Consider the following 18,947-nt stretch of genomic DNA (forward strand, 5'->3'; position numbering starts at 1 on the left):
TTATAATGATGTCAAATGTGTGATTGCGATTGATTGTTATTTTAAGACAAGGATGATTAAAATAGCCTATTATTTTATTAAAGATCAAATAGGATATAAACATGCCCGGGATTAGTGTCATACTGATGATCTGTTTGACAGATTGATGATTTATAACAGCAAAATGTTGAAATTTGCTTTAAATGTGTAACTAGCAACTTTCTTTCCAGGTTCTTTTCCATTGAACCAACAATCCGAACCTTTCAGTAGTCTATTCATAAATACATATTTAAATATATGTTGTATCAATGTCTTTATGTCTAAAGTTCTCATCTAAGTCCATTAATAACAATAAATATTTGCTTCATAGATGTCATTGCTTAGCTTTTGCAGGCTGTTACAATTTTATCAATCGCAGAATTCACGGATCTGGAATCAGAGCTAAAATGATAAATATTTACCCCTTTTCATACGTAACTTTAATGTTATTGTGACGCGTCTTTGTGTCTGTCTACGTTGTTGAAAAGGTGGTTGTTGTTCCTTAACTGTCAATTTACTGTTGTTAATGTCATACGACTTCTTGTACGTGTCCTGTCTGGCTCTATGTGTATTTTGTTGTAATGAGTCTAAGAATAAAATTGAAGAAAACGTGCCGGCAGCGAACAGCGTTTAAGTCCACAAGGTGGACGGATAACTTTGTAATGGTTTAATGCACTTTCCACGGATTTTATTGGAAATTTACAAGGGTCTATGTCCAGTGGTATATTCTACTGCTGAAATAATGATGACGATGAATACTTTTAACTTTTTATCCTCTGCTAATCTTGTTTAGTATTAAGTGCCCTTGCTGTCAACATTTTTATAGTTATGCAGCTCGAGATTTCTTTCAGGAACATCGGGTCAGATTAGATCGTATTGTATAATGACGTTGGAGAGTCGAAGCTCTTAGTTTAGTCAAGCGAATGTAACGTGGAGGGAGTAGGCTCAAGGCCCCCCCGACAAGGGATGTCACTCGTCGATAATTTCACTCATGTGTGTATGTAAAGCATAACACATTTTAAGACTACTCCCTTATTGCATCGTTGATTTTATTTTAATTGATATAACATACATTCTTTTAGGAGTATACAATAAAAATAAAACGATTTTTATTGAACTGTTCCTAGTAAAAACACGAGGCTATATTTACTCAGTCGGTATTCACAAATAGAGGGGATGCTTGGTAGTGTCTGTTTCAGTAATCATATACGTCATGACATTGCGACGTTTTTATTTCAAATCCATGTTTTGTTTTTAGACTATATGCTGCCATTTAAAAATATTTATAAATACAGGGTGATTTTTCCAAATAGGTGTAAGCTATAGAAGGGAGAATATATACCTCATTTATCAGCAAATTTTTACCAAGATTTTAGACTAACTTTCCAATAACCCTGTATAAAGTGATCACTCTAAAATATATGACACTAGTTTTTTTTTTATTATTAGAATATGACTGGCTGCAAAGAAAGATTGTAAACAAGATTAATTTTCATAGGTTATAATCCGAATTTTTAAAACGATTATTCTTTGGGTTTTTATCAATACATTTTTAGGATTTTTGGACCGGGTGTGCAATACATTACTTGATAAAAATTAACTATACATTGACTCCCTAATAGCTTTTACACCTATAACAATCATCCTTTAAATAACCACATAAATTATATTGTAACGACCTCCTTGGACAAAATGTTTCAAACTCTTTGGTGTGGTGTCATCTAAATAATAACAATGAAAAAAGTTAGAATTGGTTTTGAATTTGGAATGACGTTCGTTGCGTAGGCAAAAATGATTTACATTTTAATTCCTTATTTTTCACGTTTTTTGAACGTTTTAGACCGGCCCATCTGTCTGTATTTGTTAAGTAGTTATGTGGCATCGCTTATGTATATTATAATACCTTTACCGGAAGACTTTGTACTGCCAATGGTTATTGCCATGTTGCATTCTATAAGAAGAAACAAATGAATGTAACATTTTTAAATGTGATTCTTTTATTTATTGTCAAAAAATATATGCAATGCGTGAACTGTCAAAGTTGCAATGTTTTAACAAAATTCAAAAGTATTAGCTGCAAGGAGTTTGTTCAAAAAGAACTTCTTGCAGAATATTAGGAAACTTAAAGAAAGAGATGAATACAATCGGTAAAGTCTTTTTCAGGCTATGACGAGACCAAAGGAAAGAGGGATTCATTTAAATATACAGGATGAGTGATATAAGTGTCAAAGCTTTCAAGAAGTGAACGTTAAGCTTATTTGTCAGCAAAAAGCTTTATAGCTTTTCTTTTTACATCTATTTCCTTTCATCATGTATAGTTATCACACCAAAATATATTACATTAATTTACATTTTTTATTTGAAAGTGTCAGGCCATTAACTTCTGGTAATACAAAGCATGCAAGGACAGATAGTAAACAATAATTCATTTTAATATGTAGTAGTTAAAATTTTGAACACTATCTTAATATTACGTAATAATTATCTCTAAAATGATTCATTTTTAGCCACAGTACATCATTAATTGACAGCAAGTGAGCTATACATTCAACACTTTAAATCTTATATATCTAAAACCTATCATGGTGTATATAGAATGTCATGAAAGTTTTTCGTAGAAAAATGTCGAGTAACCTTTTAAATTAAGTTTACATTACATTAATTCATTAGAAAATAAGCGTTTGTATAATATTGATTGATATACTTGTTAAAACATGTGAATATTCAGTTGTAACAACATAATTTCATAAAACTTTAAACATCGAAACATGTTTCATCCAGCCCTTCATAACGCAGTGCGAGCATCTTCAGTTTAATTGGTCAATTGCTCGCATCCGTGTGCCACAGACTCACAAAGTACTAGAACTGACAGTATCCGGTTTAGAGGCAATCACTTCGAGCAATTTCTACAGGCCTTAATTCGTTAAACTGCGAGAGGCGAGATTTAAATGTCTTCTATATTGCTACAAAGATTTAGGCTCAAATTGCTGGTGAATTAAATCACTTTAGTTTTTTTTTTATTTCACGAAAACTTTTGGTGGCCATGATTTTTTTTCATTTTAGGCAAAAATTAATTTCATGACTATGTTATCATCATCATAATTTCACCGGTAGCACATTCAGTGCTGGGCCTAGCCCCCCCCCCCCCCTATAGGTTTACAACAGAAAAGGTTTAAACCGCCTGTTTCCAGCGCTTTCCGTCGAACTTAACAAGATCTCGTAGATGGACGTTCTACGCAGCGTTTGGTAGTCTATAGTCTCCTTCAGAATTAGAAGGCCCCCTGCGGCCATCACTTTCTTCAACTTGCCATTTCGCTGGACAATGCCGGTTAGTTTCTTTTGACTACGGATCTTCGAATCTCGAAGATAGACCCTCTTGATAGCTTGATGTGCAACTGCAGCCTTGTACCTATGTGGTGGGTCGTTTGCAGTTTTGAAATACTTCTTTTGCACTGACAAATGATCTTTACCCGTGGACGAGCATTGCTTTACCAAGTTAAACATGACGGAACAATGAAGGCACAGCCTCATGTACCATAATTTTTTTGGACAGAACTGCTATTACAGATTCCACGGCATTGAGGCGGCAGGGCGTAGGGGGCGTCTAAACTAGGACTTTTTTGTAAGATGGCGAAGTTCGGAAGCTCCCGGAGGAGCCTCAGCTTGGGACGCCACGTGCTATTTCACCGGATTGGGACGCTGCACAGCTCTTAACTTGCTAGCAGGTGCTCCAGTGAGTGATAATACTCAAGGGCCTCTAAATGTAGAAACTTGTTTGAGCGCAGTGGCCATTGCCAGTTTCTAGAGCATACCAAAATACTACACCTCGATCTCCAACCCGCCTGCCAGGCGTGGCTATTATAATTTATCCCCCTATATATATCTTCGGGGGATAGGTCTCCTTACAGAGTGTGTCTATGCCCTGAAACCACGACGATGACGATTCCGAACAGTCGCTTGTTATTGCCTGACATAACTAAACTTCGGCAAGCGTCAGTGCTGGGAGAAGTGGCAGAAAAGAACTCCAACAACAGTTCAACCTAGTGCTAATGTTAAAATTATATTTTTATACTGTTATCTATAATTAATTTCATTGTAATACTTATAGACTTTCTTTCCTGGCAAATGTTATTGTCTTTTAATGAGTCACACATTTATTTTAATATTAGTATCATTAGATAACGAGGAGGACAGGAAAATACACAAAATGTGCCAAACTAACTGGAATAAACTAAACAACATTTATTACCTGGACAAATTAACTTCATTTTATATTTTTATTAGATTTACATTTATTTAAATTGTTTAAGAATTTTCACAGATTTTTATTTACATTCAGTGCTACTTTTAGGATTTATAACAACTTGATTTAAAGAAATTAAATATTTTTTACAGAAGCAAACATCTAGACTGTCTGTCATCGAATGAATATCAGAAAACACACGTAACTTATTTAATTTGTTTTCTCTCTTTTTAATGATATCGAGATTAGGATGCGTTCACACGAAGAGTAAATTTATATTTCATGAAGTTATTATTGTGATTATTTTTTAAATTAACGTGTGTGCTTTAAAGCTTGTATATGAAACCTTTTTATGAAAATTATGAATTATTTTTTTTATTGTTCATAGTCTTAGATTAGTCTTAGATTAATATAAACATAAAATTTTAACAGAATTACTATTGGTCGTCAACTTTTTATCTATCTATTTTAATCTATTTAATTTTTGACTCTTGTGGAGAAGAAACAGAAAGAAGCTCCATAAAAACACATAATTAATAAAGTTTAACACAAATTTATACATAAACACTTCATTAGACATAGCCTATAACTGACGTAAATTCAACTAATTTTAATATATAAAAATAACTTTGTTAATTAGATAGTTAAAACGTCTATTCAATGTGTTTTAATTGCAAATTTTTGATGCGTGTTCTAAGTCACATTATATATTAGATAATATAATTAAACACGTGCCATTTCTATACAATATGTAATGTAAAGTCGCTTCGTGATCGTCCATATGGTAGCGGGATGAATGACCAGCAAACGTTTTCGGGGGCGAACGCCGCATGTTCGTAATTTAAATGGCGCTGTGACGATACTTAGCTGATATTAAAAAAAAAAATTTTTCTTTATTGCATACATATATTCTTCAATCGTATATACTTGACACTAATTTCTGATGTTGAATGAATGAATGAATGTTAATAATTTTATTATTAATAAAATTATGTTTGACAATCTACCAGTTTTTAATAGAAATGGTTATAGGATAAATTTTATTTTGAAATGATTATGTCAATTATTTCTGAACGTTTATTTTGTGTTTTAGTACAGAAACCAGTATACGGTATGATAAGAAAATGCTATAATTAGATACGCAGATACAAAAACGAAGATTAATTTGATTTGAATAGAATTTTTTTTTGTATAAATAACAGTCGATGAATGAAAATTAGACTTGTTGATCAGACTTAAATAAAAAAACATATGTATCACTGAATAGACTTTTTTTAAATAATTATCTGTCATCCTATTACTGCTCCAAATTATACAGATTACTTTTATATAAAATAATAAATGACATTTGTTTTAAAAAGATTATATACATGTTTTTGCGAACGAAATACATAAAGTATGATTAAAATTAATGCTTTAAAACGTTTTTTTGAAATTTGTTCCGCATATTTTTTATTAAACGATATAAAAATATATATTGAAATGAAATATACTTTTAAGAATATATGTACATACTAGTATAATTACTCGATTATCATAATTATATGGAACATGTACTACTTTATAGATGTAAAAGGGTTTGAGGGGTAAATGTTTAGTTCATTTGTCAAGAAAAAGCTTTGTAGATTTTACGCATATTTCCAATTACCCTGTATAAAGTGATCTCTCTGAAATATGTTATATTGATTTATTTTTTCTGTTGGAATGCGACATGCCATTAACTTCTGGCACTACAAATTCTTTGCTATAATATTTAATCTGTAGTTATTCAAATTTTAAGTACGCTTATTCTTATTATATTTTTACGTTGTGTATTTCTGAAACCAAATAAATTACATTCAGTCCCTTAAAGCTTTTATATCTATAACCAATCGCCATATATATGTCGTGTCTAAAATTAAAATAACTGTCTAGTATAATAATATATCAGTTTATCTATTCGAGAACTACGGCAACAATTTAAGGCGAAGTCAAAACAATGCCAACGTTTAAAGCTGTTATAATAATAACGGCACTGTTTACTTTGGTAGCAAGTTCATCACACTGCGTCGCTTTAGCGCTATCAGTAACTCTTTATAATACTCATCTTTAACTTTTGCCCTTTATTATCTGCGGTCGAGTTGCCACCCCGCTTTATCTTGTTAACGCTCCCTGAACAGAGCAGCATTTCTTCAATGTTGTTTGTCCAATTGTCCATTGACAATTCAAATCACATTAATAGAAATTCAAATTAAATTATTAACGCTTCAGTTTGTGTTCTGTGACAATTCATCTAAAAATTCTTTGTAATTTAAGAGATTAGATAAAAAAAGGAAAAATAACAAATTCAAGTTCGCTTAAATAGTAAATTATTACAAACAAATATGCTTATTAGCGTACTCATTATATAATTCACAGCATTTAGCGTGGACTTGATTAGTGATTCACTGTATGATGTGTCTGCTATTGCTCTAAATAGTGGCATAACGTCATACAGACAATAATAGGTGGTAATAGACTTGAATGGGCTTAGACATTTTATCCTTGTTTAAATTTTTTCTTTTTAAAAATATATATCCTTGTCAAAAGGTTTTTATATTGTAAATTACATAAAAAGCAGGAAATTTTAGAAAAAATTAAATAGAGTTAAATTTAAAATAAACCGTTAAAAATTAAAAAAGAAACTTACAAATTCAGAATAAAGTTTCGTCTCGCGCATCCAAATGTAACTGTCACTGGTTATAATCAAACTGAGCACATGAATATCGAAGCGTCGTGTTCGGAATTTGAACTGTGGAAACAATATGGCGACGGACGGACGTCGCGCGTTGTCGGCGCACGAGTATTGACTACTCCTTAACTAAGTTTGATTAGCTTTAAATAGTGGTGCCCACATTATCTACTTATTTCATTGAACGAGCTCGTTGGTGTGGGACTCTCTTTAGTAGTTTATGCTGAACTTCTCTAAAAGTTTACATTTTATAATATTTCATTTAATTATTTAATTTTCGACAATTCAAAAGTGCGTGTAAATGCTACTTTTTATAAGATATTTTAAATTTCGAACTTTTTTTTTAATTGTAACCATTAAAATGGCATAATATCCTTAAAAAATCAATGTACATTTTTTCAACATGTTTACTTAATAGTAAGCTCCCATGCAACTCCAATATCACGCAAAACAATAATTTAGAGACTTATTACTTGTAGTTCTGTGCATGTGGATTTCTTACAATATTTTTTATATAATTTGGCGACTTAATCATTCAATAAATTTAATTGATCCGCCAACCATTAAATGAAAAACTAGAAAAACAGAAAAAGGCACCGCCTTAGTTCAAGCCGGTCAAAAGGTGTCCTACCTACAATTACATGTGATCATAATAAAAAAAACTACAAAGCTTAGAAAAAAAATTATATGTATAATTAAGATAACAAGCGGAATTTTTTTAAGAAAAATAATATTATTGAAGTATGTGACATCTAAACGTCCACACACTCCTTGAATATTAACCACAATTTCTTGAAAATTCGCGGGCACATCGCTCGTTCGATAACGGACTTTTGTTGTTCCATGTTGTTTCTGCCATTGTCATTAACTTATTGGTGTAAACTCAGCTTTTCAGGTACCCCGGTGAAGAATAACCCATCGACACTATAATATTTCTTTACAAATTTTCGAACATGGCGGCTAAAGACTATTGGACGACACACCACATTGTTACAACCAGATCCTGAAGTTATTGGTTTTAAAATTATGCAGTTCTGGCAAGAAAAGTTTACATAAAATTTAAAGACTATATACAGTTTCTTTTAAATGTTTGTAAAAAAATAACAAGTTTTTTTACACAATTTAATAAAAATAAAGTAAAAATAAATTTAAAAAGATTATTTCTAAAATTATACATTTATAAAAATAAATCGCGTTTTGAGCTTGTTAACTTTGTACATATAAACAATAAAATATAATAAGGACCTAAATTGTTGATTTCAGATAATATTAAATAAATCCCGCCCATTTTTTGAAAATTGATTCATATTTTTATCCACATATGATCATTGAAAGTGACTTTGTGTAGGCCATGAGAAGAATGCTAGTTTAGGCCAATTTGTTACAAACAAGAAACAGATTGAACTATGCCATAAGGTATCTCTCAACTTCACGCTACGGGGTTTCCAGGGCTTCCCTTTAAACAATTTTTTCCAATGCTCTATTATCGCTTGAAAAATATTTAATTCTTTATGATTTTTAATGAACCTATTGTAATTACAAAATAATTTAGAGACGTCATATGGGAGTGGATTGTAGTATCGTATACCTTTGCCCCGAAAAAGTTACGAATTTTTTTAAGTTTACATTTTCAACCAGTAGTTATTATAAAACAGTCAGCCCAGATACAATCATCTGCCTGTATGAATGAGGTGTTCGGTTCCAAGACTGAATTAACAAATTAGACTCAATTATATCAGCGGCCGTCATCGGCATTAACATGCCGTACCTACTGTGTCCCGGTATAGACATTTATATGGTGTCAGAGGTCACGGAGCAAAGAACTGGAGGGTTAATTAAAATTGTGAAGTCTAAGAGATTGGTTTTATGTGCATATGTATTCCGCAATACAAATGAACGAATGAGAAGTCATTTAAATTATTTCATAATTAACTGTGCAAGATATTTAAACTAAAAAAAATATATTTAACGCTAAATTTGCGTATTAATCGATAGTAACAGAGTACAACTATTTTTTTCTCACAAAAATTAGCCTGTATTAACCATGTCTTTGCAAGTTTGTGTTAAAATTAAAAAAAAACCGTTACGTCATTTACTTAATGTCAATATTTGTATCTTTTAGATTATCAAATATATCTTCAATGTTAAATAAGAAAACTAATTAAGGATAAACCATATCAGCAAGGCATAGGTCTTCCTCAAAGATCGCCTCGATGATCAGCGACTTCCCGCGAAAAAAAATACAAATTTTAACATTATTATGAGGTTATTTTGATATCACACAGGAAATTCAATTTAATCGATCATGTATTTGCAAAATGGTCAACGTTTTTTACGAAATGTGCACTTCTATATTCGATTACATACAAAACTTCTACTTTTGTCATCGATATTAAAAAGTTATTATAATAGTTTTGTATAGATAACAGCAACATAATGGACAAGGGCTTGTTACGTAATATTTAAATTTAGTGTCATCTGTTTAACGCGGGTTTAATTTACATTATTTTTTAATTATTGCAATCTGTCAAATGTGCATTATTTTACCAAGGTTTAAATTATAGTTATTGCTAAACATATTGTGGTAATAAATGTAACATTTATAAGGTGTTATATGAAATTTTATGTTTATCGAGTAATATAATATTAATATTGTCTGAATATTAATTTGAATTCTGTTTTCTATTCAATATAATTTGACTCTCGCGATAAGTCGCTTAGATCATAGGAAAACTTGAAATGGACTATGCATTTTCAATCTACTACATTCACGGAGAAATCTTTGACTGTTGTCGCTTTCAGATTATGAGTTGCCAGAAGAAATAAGACGCACTAAATCGCTGTCGGCTTCTAAATATATAGTAAAAGGGCCCTTGGCGTCTAAAATTCATATTACTATGCCTATGCCGTGTAATATATATTATATTATATAAGTATATTTGTATGTATATATGTGGCGATCATTGGGCGAGTTCTATGCCTTTGCAGTAGGCGTCAAAGTTATTATCTATGTAAGGATAATTAAATTAAATTACTTATATTTGTAAAAGTATTAAAGGGGTATAGCATATTAGTCAGCAAAGCTTTAAAGTTTTTAAACCTATTTCAAATTATCCTGTACAAAGTGATCTATTTTTTTTGGTTTTGATTGAATTGAATTTAAAAATGCCCTGTCGATAATGTCGCGGCCATAGAGAGTACACATAGTTTTAATATTTATTTTAAATTGAACATCCTCGTTGTAAGCTTCCGGCGGAAATATGATGGTTTATTCTTTGAGGGAATTAAATTTAATTAACCTTGGTTTGCTGGTACGACATTTTTGACACCACTTCGGACCCATTTTGAAATAATTGGTATCTTCATTCTTTTTTATTGCTATGTTACCATTGTTAAAACTATATAATCTTTAAAGTAATTATTATGACTTGTAATATTTATAAATATTAAGATTAATCTAATTTAACTATCAAAATTAAAACGTTCTTAATTTTGTAAAATTTGTGTTTATTTTAGAAATAAAATGTTCACAATTAGAAAGGATTTTAAGCAGTAATAAAGCTTATTAAAAGTTTATTGGGAAGGCCTATGTCCAGTAGTGAACATCTTACGACTAAAATGATGATGACAAAAATAAAATTCGATAATGTATTTCTCTATGTTTCTAGTAAAATCCCCTCCATTACACAATATTTTTATACCATACTCCTCCGAAAAGGCTTGACCGATTTATACCAAATTTTATATACGTATTCAATAGGTCTGAGAATCGGCTACTATCTATTTTTCATACCCCTAAGTGATAAGGGTTGTCACCCTTGAAAAAAATTATTATTTGACGAAATTTTTTGTTTTTTTTTAAATTTTTTAAAATACAGCATACAAAAATACACACAACCCTAAATTTTCACCCCTCTACAGTCAACCCTTATTTTTAATTTGTAAATTAAAAACATTATTTTTTTTGCAAAACAACGTTTGCGGGATCCGCTAGTAAAGCTATATAAATTAATAAGTAGAAAAAAATCGCGTCTGAATTTACTGTGGGATTCTCTTAGACCAGGGCCTGTTAAAAATAATTTTAGATTATCTCTAACCTGTTTATATGGACTCATTGATATATTTATGTCGCCGTCGTTTTAGCAGATAAACGCCTACTGCAAGGCTTTCGTCTCTCCCAAAGAAATCTCCGGAGAATATACCATAATCGCCATGTTGGGCATGCGGGTTGGCGATCGCAATGTGGTATCATGGTACGAAGAGGACGCTGTTGCCCACCTTCTGGAAATTTGTTTGTGACCGGTGGTAATCTTATATAATTAATGCACAAAGTGTGAATTATATAACATTGTAGCCAGAGAATGCAAAGACAAATGCAAATCTCAGTCCTCTGCCGCTGGGTTTCCACTGAAAATAATAATGAATACAATTAAAAATTCATTGTGCTTTCAGGTATCAGGTGCTTTCAGTAGGATAGACAAGCGAAAAAAATAATTTTAACTTTGTATATATCATCATCATTTAAGCCGAATGACGTCCAATGCTGGACACAAGCCGCCTTTAGAAATCTAATCAAAAAACCCAATAGAAAGCTGATTGCATCCAGTGTCTTTAAGAGGGGCTCGTCTGTCTTCCTTGTGGTTGGACTTTATGGTATATTTTTATAAATTAATATGAAGTGAACAATGACGTAAATAAATTTTAAAGTTTCTCTATGTTAGAATTACTTATCTTTTACTACTGATCTTCTTATTTCAAACCTTGACACTTGGCTGGTTGACACTTACAGTAGTTTTATGGCACCCGTTATTCGAGGCCTCTCGTTCTTCTCTATCTCGTTCAGGGACAGGGAACTTATAATTTTTATTAATTATTTGACATTCTTCTTTTTATTTCTTTTCTTTCTTTCAGTATTCTTAAGATCATTCATTCTTCTTGTATACTTCACATGATCTTTCATAGTCATCCATTTTTAGTTTCCACCTTTTCATCACTTTTCATGTTTCACCTCACTTCTCAAATATCACACGTGTTAGGTTTCTTTTCTTATAACAATTCATTTCGTGTTTAAACCATTTTTATTATATAAATTTGTAGATATTATCAGTTGTTATCACATTTAATTTTATTTAATCTAATGTTTTGTTTACAAATTTACTTCCTTTTCAATTGCTTTTTGTAGATTGCTTCATTTCACTTACCCGACCTGATATCTTATTTTAGAGCCTTTTTTAACAATTGCCACTTATGTAACCTTCCTGCAATACCTGAAAAAGGTCGGCACTTACAGTATTACCAGTATTGAGATAGCAGTTCGCTGAATGCCCTCATACCTTCTCTTTTCGACTTTAAGAAGTTCGTCTGTCCACTTTGTAGGCAGACGTACAACGCTTCACTTCTCTGCCCGTGGTTGCTTCTTCAGAACCTTGAGACACCAGCCTGCCTATCTGTTCTGCACGCTGTTCTATTAGAAATCTATAGGGAAGCATATGCCTAGCTGTAGACTCCTTACCACACCTATAAAAATGAACACTCCTTTGGTCGCTGTTATTTGTCTAGGATGGGCAGGTGCCCAGGTGGTTACATAGATCTTCACAACATTTTTTTTTGTTTCGGTGGGGGAAATCTTCCGATATTGAAGATACCCTGCCTCTGGGGGGAGGACAGGGATATGTGGGATTCCTACCCACTAAAACCCCCCCCGGTGGTCGCCCTCTGCGCCAAACGGGGGACCGCGATATCTCCCGGTCAGGGATCGCCACGCGGTCTTCCCTCGCGCTGTGCTATTTTTCGATAGCCCGTAACGGGGTATGCGTGGATACGCTACCCCCGAAACCCTCGTGGTGCTAACACGATGGTTCGAGACCACGTCGAACCATCGTCCGCCTCAGAGTCGCCGAAGCTAGTGGGAGTTTAGGGCCCCCACCCTAAACTCCCGCGACTCCGAAGGCCCCGTTTATGGTAGGGGAGCACCATTCATCGGAGGGCCGTCGCGAGGCACGTCTCTGCGCTGACGGCGTCGTCTCCGAGCGGGATCTGTCCTCTGCCGATCCCGTTCGGCTGCCTCCTTCTGAAATACCCTTAAAGTCCAGCGACTTCCTTAACTATGTCTTCTAGCTAGATCTTCACATACAACATAACCTAACCCGAACACTAAAACTTAACTAATCACTAAAAAATTAGTATATTTTATATACAGGTTGATGTTTATTGGTGTATAAGCTTTAAGCGAGTGAATGCATAGTTCATTTATTAGCTAAAAGCTAAAAACTTTTACCCCGATATTTGTTGCTTTAATTTTTAGTTCTAATAAAAGATATCTTTTATATTATTTTAAAACACGTAGTATTTCGCATTTTATTACATTTTTCTTAATACATATCATATATTACTTGAAATAAAAAGCTCTAAATTTTCACTCCTTTAAAGTTTTTACATATATAATGAATCACCCTGTTTATTATAATAAAACTAAGCGAAAAGTTGTGTAATTATAAAGAAAACTTTGCAATCAGAAAGCTTTGGTCGTATTTTAATGATAAAATATATAAAATTTATTCCAAATTCAAATATTATGCAACCGATAATACATTATCTGAAGGTTTCCTTTGACATTACTACGCATTTATTACATAAGGACAGGATAGGGGACAGAATTGTTTGTGCATACATTCTGCGCAGTTATTTCAAATTGCATTAACGAGATGATATCGTCATAATAAAACTCGTGTGTTGTGAATCGCCCAGGAAGACAACAGTATAAAGAGTGGTTTGTGCGTCTGTATGTTGTTAACTAAACATTGTTTATTTTTTAAATAGTTTTATTTAGTTCGACCCGTACGGAATTTATTTGTTTATTTATTTGGGACAAAATTAGAAATTGAAATTTAAGCACCTTCCCGTTGTCTGATTGATCTGAAATTTGGCACACACATTTAATTTAGATGACTATACAATATAAGAAAATCAATAACATTATAAATCTAAGATGGTCGCCGATACAAAATGGCGGATTACATATTTTTCCTTAACCCCCTCAATATGGGTATCAAATGAAAGGGCTACACTAATAAAACACGATGATTATGTCAAAATTTAAAATTCAAGATGGACGCCGTTCCAATATGGCGGACAAGGTACATATTTTTCCACAACCACCACAATATGGGTATCAAAAAATCGTTTAACTTAAAAGTTTTTTAAATGTATTTATTTAATTTTAATTCTTTTTATTATTTACAGCTACAACTACGACTGTTAATAAATAAGATTGGTGAAACATGATATTAGTTGCCAGGCAATAGTAGCTGACTGACTCGAGGTTTGGAATTTTCGAGCACCCTTGTGACGGAATGCTAAAAGTGGTGTCAACGAGTAACAGGCTAAACCAAGATTTTAGGGGCCTTTGAGAGAGAAGTAGAGTCCAGTCCAGTCTGAAATGGCAGTAAGCAAGGCACATCACTCGTACAACTGATGGCCGTTGAGGCGAAAAAGCGCCGTATTTTGACGAATTTCAGTATTACGATAGGAATGTAGTTACTTCCTCCACTCGAAATAGGTAAATTTTTAAAGTAAACGAGAATGTAAAGTCTGAAAACCATTGGTTTAATCGAAGTCAAACAATTTTGTTTTTAAAAGAATCAGAAACAAGGAGATCACCGAAGCATCTCGAAGAATTGCTCGTGTGAGCACATCTCTCGTATAACTAATTACCTTTGAGGCCGAAAGGTTCTAGAGTGGCAAACACGTGGCGGTAGACGTGGCGTGAATAAGTGAACCCACTAGGTGAACGAATGACATAGTTAAGCTCGCTAGAAGGCCTGTGCCTTGCAATGGACGTCTATCCTTCGGAAGCCTACGAGTTTCTATACGTCGTTTCGAACTCATGGAATAAAAAAAAGATTTTTGAAAGGAGGTTGAACTATTATCGATAGATATTTTTACTCTATACTTTTATCGAAACAGCTGGACAGGAAATAAAAAAAATAACGTTCGATATCTAAATGTTTATAAAATGCAACAATAGTTTAATCCTCACAGCTATACATTCGCCGACAGTGAGTGTGACTTGATTTAACCCCATTAGGGTCTGCGTTCACTAAGTGATTACTTCCTCATTGATGCCCGCCCGTCGCCTTTGTGATTTGATGCAATCATAGTAGAAAATATACGTGTTGGTGTCGGTGGAATGTTCGAGAAACTCGTTACGTAAATAAAAATTGTTGAAAACGTATATGTATATAATAAAATAATCTAAGCTGTGAAAAATGTTACACATTGTAAATAATGAAATAGATCTAGACTGCAGTGACTGAGGATGGGATGGAAGATGATGGATAAAAGGAATAAAGACAAATGAATAGAATGCTATAGAGTAAATGTTAAAGAATGAAAGAATAGAAAATAGAACGTAGATAAAAAGAGAACTGAAAAAATTAATGGGATTGGAACAAGAGGCCCCCAAAAACGGGGACCAAATAAATATATTTTATAAATAAAACACTGAATAAAGTTATCAAGTTTTATTATAACTTTAAAATGCTTCATGCTATATAAAGATTACTTTGTATTTATTTAAAAAAAATAAACTTATTAATTTATATGATAATTTAGAGATATTAACATGTATGTACATATTACTATTCACAGATGCAAACAAAAGAGTTTGAATTACCAGAAAACTGAAAGGCACAAAAAGCATATCTTTATTTCCAATGTTAGCCTTATGCATATTTATTTTCGTATATTTATTAATATTCTTATAAGTATAAACAAGATTATTATATATAATAATTATGTAATTATATACAGAATGATTGTTTACATGTGTTTTACAACTTTTTAAAAGGTGAACGTTTAGCACATTTGTCAACAAAAAGTTTTAAAGCTTTTACAACTATTTCCAATCAATCTTTATAAATTGATCACTCTAAAACTCAATTATAATACATCAGGCTGATAACTTTTAGCAGTTCACAGATGAATAAAAAAAATGAAAATGTATTGATTCCAATTTTAAAAACGCTTTTTCTTAATATAATATCATTATGTTATTTATTATTTCTGAAACTGTTAATTTTTAGATAGAGTGTACCGTACATTGATTGACAGCAAGCGAGCTATATATTCACCTTTTAAAACATTTATAAATATAACAAATCAACCAGAGATTATAATTATTAAATGCATTGATAAACCATTCGATGAATAAGACAGTATTATTTTTTTTATTTATTACCTTATAAAGCAAAATATGTAATATTAATATTCGAAGTGTTTTATATTTTTAGTCTTTATTTAAAGTAAGATTCTAGCGGCTATGTGGGAGAATAGCCGGTCGAAACGTACTTAAAATTATGACTAAATTAAAAAAAAATCTTCTTTAACACCAGTCTCTTTCATTCTATATATCCTCTTCCTTCTTGCGTCATATCTCTACTGAAAAACGTGAAACTTTTTGGAATGTTTGTCACCTATTATATTATCTGTGCCGGTCTTCATGGCGTATTGCTTCAGCTACAGTCGTATCGGTAGAAATTTATAGTCGTCACCGATTTTCCTGATTAAATTAACCGAATAACTCAATATATATCATACAAATAAAATAGCAAGAACAGTAGTGAAGTACTGAGATTTGCGATGGTAGGCAACGGTTTCAAATTAATACATTCTTATATAATTCACACTTTGTTCATTAAATATATAGGATTGCTACTAGTCACAAACATTTCCAGAGGATACAAAAGTGTCCTTTGCATACCATAACACCACACTGCGATCGCCAATCCGTCTGCCAAGAGTGGCGATTTATGGTATATTCCCCCATAGATATCTTTACGAGGCAAATGCCTTATAGTGGGCCTCTATGAGCTTTAACGAAAGAATATAAAATAGATTAAGATAGGCTTGTTTTAAAATAAAAAGAAACTACTTAAACTCACCACAAAATAAATTCTTCTTTTCTCTTCTTACACGGTGAAAATGTTTGAGATTCATTCAAGCAGAAATTAAAAGACTTTAAATATATCAATAAAGCCGAATAAATTCTACTTATATCAACCTCAAATTGATGTCATTACTCTTATTTTATTTATTCTGTTGTCCTGCACATCTGACATTTCTAATAATATAACAGAATATAAACATTTATAAATAAATGGAACACACAAATAACAGTATACAAATGAATTCAAATTAAATAACTACATATATAGAAGAAAAAAACTAAATAGAGTTTATTTAAATTATGGCATTACATATAACAAACATGGCGGAAAGATTTTGAATGGTTACATTTTAGCGCTTGTTTTTATCATTCAATAAAGCCAGAAATATCCAAATAAAATTATCACTAGTCGAACAAATCCTACTTAGAAGAATATTCAAAGATGTAGAAGTGAATAGTCGAAATTGTTTTCTTCTGTGACGAAACAAGTTATTTTATGTAAATACTTTTTAAATTACATAGATTAAATATTGCTTCTACTGAATGAAGGGAAATCTAACGGAAGGGTGATATCCAGTAGTGAATGCCTTGCTGCTGAAATGATGTTCATGATAAAAATTCTTCTGGATTATACCACACGGAGAAATTTATCTTCGTAAATATAAGCAGAGAATATACGACATTAATAAAAACAATTGTCGTATAAAATCTACTTAAATTCACGATAATATTTTATTCTCTATACATTGGTGAAACTTGTAATTCGGCTGAATATTTTGACGCAAAATAAAGTAGAAATCAACAGGCTTTAAATAATAAACAAAGCCTGACGATATCTACTTAAATACGCACCAAAAATAAAATACAAATTGTTTTGAACCTATGAAACAAATAAGAAATAATTATTTTAAGTATTCTTAGCTAACATAACATATATTTTATTATAATACGTCTTTAAATAATCGAATTTATTATTTAAAAATACAATTAAATTAGAATAAAGATTAATATACAAACTTCATCACATCAGCCGATAGATGCCCACAACAAGGCATAGGCCTTCCATATACTTCGCCACCATATCCGGTCTTGCACTGCCTGCATTTGGCGACTTTCCGCGACCATAATTATATCAGTCCATCTTGTGGGAGGCCTATCCACGCCGCGTCTATCGGCTTGTGGTCGCCATTTGAGAACCTTTCGACCCCAACAGCCATCAGTTGCACAAACCATGTGCCATGCCTAGTGCCACTTTAGACTAGAAATTTTTTGAGCTGCGTCGTTCGTATTTATATAATACATATATAAGAAATTTGAAAAAGCTCTATACTGACTCATCACGATATCTTTTGAACAATAAAGCCAGGAGACTTGAAAATTGGCAAGAATATTTCTTTCACCAAGTAGCGGCTAGCTAAGAACAGATTTTACGAACTTCAAGCCACAACCAGGGTTGAGTAGATGTTCATTAAAAAATCATATTTTCAAAATTTACCTAAAAGGTACTGAGAATGGGTTTGTAAAGTTTCACTTAAAAAGACAGCGCGGGCCACGGTAAGCGAGCGGGGGATAGCTAGAATATATATACACATAACATATATATATTTTTCTTAAATATTATGGCAATTAAAACCGTAAAGGTCACATCACAACCAAATGAAGGCGTTCGTCTCTTTCTTTACATAAAAATACAGAAGGAATATGGATAAATCATCATATCAGACGATAGATGCCCACTGCAAGGAAAAGAACTCCATAAATATCGCTACGATGACCATTGACTACCCGAATCCTGCGATTTCCCGAGACAGTAATTATGTCGGCTGTTCTTCTAGTGGGTTGTCTATCCATATCACGTTTATCAGATCTTGGTCAAGAATACAGATAATTAAACACAAATTCAAAAATAAACAAAACAAAATAAAAATTCACCTTTCCCTTTTAAGTCCCATTGGTAACTGTAATGCTAAAAATGTTACGCCAACTGTCGTACAATTAAAATTATTCTTAAAATTTTACACTGTCTATCC

The 18,947-nt window shown here is 32.2% G+C and overlaps 1 long non-coding RNA gene across 1 annotated transcript; it reads right to left on the reverse strand.

The window, feature by feature from the left end:
- Positions 1–16,537: 16,537 nt before the first annotated feature.
- On the reverse strand, positions 16,538–17,086 carry LOC137926064 (uncharacterized). Its single transcript, XR_011107689.1, has 2 exons — positions 16,913–17,086; positions 16,538–16,841 (listed from the first exon to the last, which is right to left on the reverse strand). It is a non-coding gene; the product is annotated as an uncharacterized lncRNA (long non-coding RNA).
- Between the last annotated feature and the right edge of the window lie 1,861 nt (positions 17,087–18,947).

This window comes from Battus philenor, unplaced genomic scaffold (genome assembly GCF_028537555.1).
Source record: "Battus philenor isolate CCGP_79_NKW_IND1 unplaced genomic scaffold, ilBatPhil1.0.hap1 SCAF_28, whole genome shotgun sequence".
Classification (NCBI taxonomy): Eukaryota; Metazoa; Arthropoda; class Insecta; order Lepidoptera; family Papilionidae; genus Battus; species Battus philenor.